Genomic DNA, 5526 nt, shown 5'->3' with positions numbered 1-5526 from the left:
GCATAAGGACAGCAAAGAGTATATTCTATCTTCCCAGTCAAATGTTTAACCAACACCCTATTTAATTATCTTCATGATTTAAAATATAGCACCAAAATGGCATCACCTTAGGCTATGAATATAATGAGCACGGAAAATATTCAATATATTCAGTTAACGTTTATAGAGAAGCTGATGCATGCCAACTGCTTTTATGTATATTATACCAGATGTTAAAAAAAAAAAAAAACAAAAGCAAAAGCCATGTGAAAAAAAGGCTATGAAAATGTAAGATGTTGGGGGTATCTGAGTGGCTCAGTGGTTGAGCGTCTGCCTTTGACTCAGGTGGTTAGCTGGGGTCCTGGGATCGTGTCTCGCATCAGGCTCCCCATGAGGAGCCTGCTTCTCCCTCTGCCTGTGTCTCTTCCTTTTTCTCCGTCTCTCTTGAACAAATAAATAAAATCTTTTTTAAAAAGTAAGATATTATTCTTTTACTTTTATGTCTCAGAATACTTGCCTACCTGTTGTTCCTAATTAGTGTTTTCACATTTGATGGGATTCATACATAATATGGTTGGATTACAGATTGTTAATTTTGTAGAAACTAAATGGCAAGTAAGAACTTTTTTTTACAGTGACTTTATCAGGAAAGTTGCTGAGGTACATAACTCCACTGACCTACCTTCCGAAGTGCCATTCCTGACAAAGTGGTTTCATTCCATTTAGCATTAGCAATATTCCTACAAAACCTTAAGACTCTAAATCAGTGTCCTCATTTTACAGAGGACAACAGAATCTGAAGATACTCCCTATCATTTACTCAAGGTCACACACATAGCTAGTTGAGTAGCAGAGGTTGGACTCAAATCCAGGCCCTCTGACCGCTAGTTCATTCTTTTTTTTTCCTTCTCACTTTGTTAAAACTAGGATGAGCAATAGGAGCAATTCAGTTAAACACAGTTAAACACAGTAGAGACTCCCAAACCTAGGAGGCCCAGTGGTTGAGTATCTGCCTTTGCCTGGGGTCCTGGGATCAAGTCCCACATCAGGCTCCCCTCGAGGAGCCTGTTTCTCCCTCTGCCTATGTCGCTACCTCTCTCTCTGTGTCTCTCATGATTAAATAAATAAAATCTTAAAACACACACACACACACACACACACAGTAGAGAGATGAAATGAAAGAAGAGAATCTGTGACTGTCAACTATGAAACTCTATGACCTCTATAGGGTTATGATATCAAATATGTATACATATTATTTCATATTATGTAGAATGTGGGTATTAACCAAACTGAGACTTAAACTAAAATGCAAAGAGATAAGGATGCAATGAAAATGAAGGGGTGAGGCTCACATTTAGTGCCACCATATAAGGTGCAGCACTGAGAAATCTCTGCACGCAGAAAGGACATAAGATGCACAGTTGGATGACTGGGGCTTAGTCTCAGCTCCACCCTTTCTTAGCCATGTCACCTTAAGCAAGATTCATAACTTTTCAGTGTCTCAGTTGTTTTTGTGTATAAAACAAAGACAACAATCTACCTTCTGAGGTTGTCATGAAAACTAAACAAGATAAGGTATATGAGAAAACTTTACAATCTATAAAATACTGTAGGAATATTAAGCAGAAAAGAACTATATCCAATCTGTGGACGGTGCAATGCAGAAGATTCCAAATCTGAGAAAGAACGCCCTAAAATGTAAATGTAATACAGTCCAGAGCAGATATGGGCTCCCTCACAGTTCACTAAGCCCCTCTCCCAGAGGTTTTCAAATTAAGGATGTGTTGGAAATGTGTTCCACCTTTTGTACATGTGGCAATGAAAATTTCTGCCTCAAAAGAGATGTTGCTTTGTATTCTTTCCAAGACGTGTTACAATGTGGACTGCCCAAGAGAATGAGGGTGCTCCCTAAAACTTTCAGGAAACTGGAGGGAAGACTTGACTGTCCACAGAATATGACATTGGGTCCACGGTATTTAATTAAGAAGCAGAAGAAAAGATGACCCCATAGTGCCAAAGGAGCTTCCAAGTAGAACAGGAGGGATGCCTGCATTGTGCTTCTCTCTGAAGATGGACAGTTAGAACTGTGGAGAAATGTCTCCTAATAAGGATGAAGCTCGGGCAATAGTGAGAAAGTCATCACTGAGATGATACTTTCCTCCCTTCTGGGTGAACTGTAAGAATATACTGACGATATTCTGTATATAAGCGGGTATAGCAGACTGTCTATATTTCCAAGGTGAATTGGCTTTTAGGTGAGCCCCAAAGGTTTCTGCCTACCATCAATAATTATAATAAGGTTGATTTCTAAGTCTGAGGACCCTAAGGAATGGAGTTCTGATTCCACTTTCCCAGGGCCACCTCTTATGCCTCTTGATGGTCAAAAACCCTGGGAAAGGGAGAAAAAAAAAGAAAGAAAAGAAAATACAAATTTTTCAGAAAGTAAAAATTTATCTCTACTAATACCAGAATGTAAGCAGACCCCCTTTGAAAAAAATAATTTAACATATGGCTGGCATACTTTTTAGATAAGGCCCAGGGAATGTCTGTGACTTAACCCTAAGAAAATCTTATAGTCTGGCTCAGAGGAGTCGGGCTTTTCTCTACAGTTCCCATCTTCCAATGATCTGTTGGTTCAAATGAGCCACACTCATAATGATGGTCCCCAGTAGAGCTCATTTCCTATTAAGCTGTGGTAAGTCAAAACCTACTTCAAAGAAGACAAGGTCACCACCCTGGGGGTGCTAATGAAAAACATGGGTTTTGTGTGTTTTTGGCTGCTTGAAAAGTAAGAAAACCTCAACCTCCTGAACCAGAAGTAATCCTCTTCTTCTTCTTCTTTTTTTTTTTTTTTTTTGGTAAGTGTTCTATGTTGGGTTTAGCATTTCAAAAGTTAACAATGGCAGATCCCATTTTTAATGAGCTCATCAAAGAGTTTTGATTCTTTGGCATTCTTTATGTACTGAGGTAAAGAAAACTAACTCAAGGTTCCTGAGGGAACTGTTAACATCTCTTTCCTGGAACAAGTAAATAGTGCATAGTAAGTTATAGCTCTATCTTCAGAAAATCCCAAAGGCATCCTAGTAGAGCTCAGATTTAGAGGGATAAAAGTGTCAGTAATACCACTACTCATTGATTGCATTATGTCATCTTAGGATGGCCCAGTGCCATTCCTACTCTCCCTTTGCCCTGGTGCCATTATCTAGAAGGGTCCATTGACCGAAAAAAAAAAAGCCCAGAAAATCTCCTTTTACGCTTAGTGTACTTGATGGCTGGATCCAAGAGAGGAGAAAAAGGATGAGGAGGATTTCATTGGGAGGGCTTCCAAAAGAAAGGTGAATACTTCCCTGACTTTCTCGATGAGGTACCTGGCCAGGAAATAGATGATTCAACAGAATAATTTTAAGGAGAGCAGGTGACATACTCCAGCCTGAACCTTTGATTTCTTTCATTAATTTATTCAACAAATATTTATTGTCTTCTAAGTGGCAAGTGCAACTCTAGTTACCCAGCAGTTTCCCTCAACAGTATCCTGAATAACTTGGTAATGCCAGACATCAAATAGATTTTTCTTATTTTCCAGTGATAAGAATCAGGATGTACTATTTTTTTGCATCTGTAGCTTGAAATTCCTATTAGATAATCTACTCAAAGCTGGATAAACAGTCACATACATTCATGAGGCAACACTACAACTAGTAGTGAATATATTCACTACACTGAGAAATATACACACTGAGAAACATTTGTTTTAATAATAAGGTTACTCAGTCAACAGATATTTATTGAACTCTTAATAGATGCCAAGCACTGGGTTTGGTAATGAGGTTTCAGTGGTAAACAAACCAGAAAAGTTCTTGTTTGGTGAACTTTTATTGTAGTGAAAAAAACAGATACTGTTTTAAGTGGTCAAATAAATAATATAATTGCAAGTTATGCTAAAGAGAAATAAAATAATGAAAAAAAGAAGAGACTCTAAGAATGATCTGAGGAGGTGACATTTAAATTAAGGCCTGAAAGATAAGAAGCCAGACATGTGAGGAACCTAAAGAAGACCATTCCTGGCTAAAGAAATGGAACCCATGTGTATGGAGACAGCCTTCTATGTTTGTCTCTACCAGGAAAATGAGAAATGCAGCCATCACTGGAGAAGAGGAATGGTAAAGAAAGATTTGGGATTTTTTTTTTTTTTTTTTTTGGTTTGGGCTGGGTTGTCTTTTTTTTTTTTAATATACTTGAACATATCATGCTGATGGAAATCATTTCATAGACAGCAATGGTTTGAGGATCCAGAAGAGAGAAGAGAAATTTTAAAGAGGCAAAGTAGGGGAATAGAAATGGATCTAGTGCACAAATGAAAAGATGGTCCTTTTCCTCCACTATAAGGAAAAAAGAAGATATAGGTGATCATGCAGATGTAGGCGGATCATGCAAATGTAGGTGGATTTGTGTTCTGGTGGTGTAAGTGTGGTTCCATGGTGGGAGGAGGGGATATGTTGGGCTTGTAAAAAGCTATGATGTAATTGTCTCAAATAGTGGAAAAACATGGTTGGCAGGGAACTGAAAAAAAAGTGGTAGGCAGTATTGAATGCCTATTTGAGATCTGTGATCACTAATGTAAGGCAGTGTTTCTCAAGTAGGGCTGACTTTTGTCTTCCCATCCCCCAGTCTGGAGAAATTTAGCAGTATCTAGAGATATTCTTGGTTTTCCCACATGCAGGAGGGGACAATGATACTAGTATCTAGTGGATAGAAGGCAGAGATACTGCTAAACATACGACAGTGCACAGGATAGCTCCCACGACAAAGAATTATCTAGTTCAGAATGTTAATAGAAGGAAGAATGGAAACTCAGATGTAAATGGATGTCATACATATAGAACATCTCTGGAAAGCCACATAAGGAGACAATGATACTCTCTGTGGGCAGAAATTGGGCCATGGGACAGAGTAAAAAGAGGACTTACTTTCATCCCATATATTTATATGCTTTTTAAAATTTGTACTATGTACATGTATTAGTTATTCAAATCAATCAAAAGATAGAAATAATTCAGTGATAAAGAGTAACTGATTTATGTAGATGATAGACAAAAATAAACCGAAACTAGTCTGTCTTTTTGGGTAATTTTCTCTAGCAACATCCAGCTTTTAGGATGCCAGCTTAAAGAGAATGGGATTTTTGCAAGGGGAATGTACTGAAGAAAGAATATTCTAGAATTGAGAAATTTCCCAAGATACTGATTGTAATGACAGAGGGCAGAATCTAAGAGAGAGTTGTGAAGATAAAGAAGGAGTTGATGGATATGTAAGGAAAGGATAGTTTATTAGAGGTCTCAATGTGGTAAAAATATACACATTTTAGGAGAGAAAATGTTGGAGCAATTGAGCTGGAATAATAGGAGATAATGTGAAAATAAGATGTATGAAATTAAATTGTAAAGCAAATACCATAATTTTTAAAAAGGCAAAGTCTAGGGGGAGGCCATGGTAGTGAGTGGTTGAAAAAAAATAGGAAAAGGTCATTGTCAATAAAGGACAGGA

Source organism: Nyctereutes procyonoides, unplaced genomic scaffold, assembly GCF_905146905.1.
Source record: "Nyctereutes procyonoides isolate TBG_1078 unplaced genomic scaffold, NYPRO_anot_genome, whole genome shotgun sequence".
Lineage (NCBI taxonomy): Eukaryota > Metazoa > Chordata > Mammalia > Carnivora > Canidae > Nyctereutes > Nyctereutes procyonoides.
Note: the sequence above shows the minus strand (reverse complement) of the source record.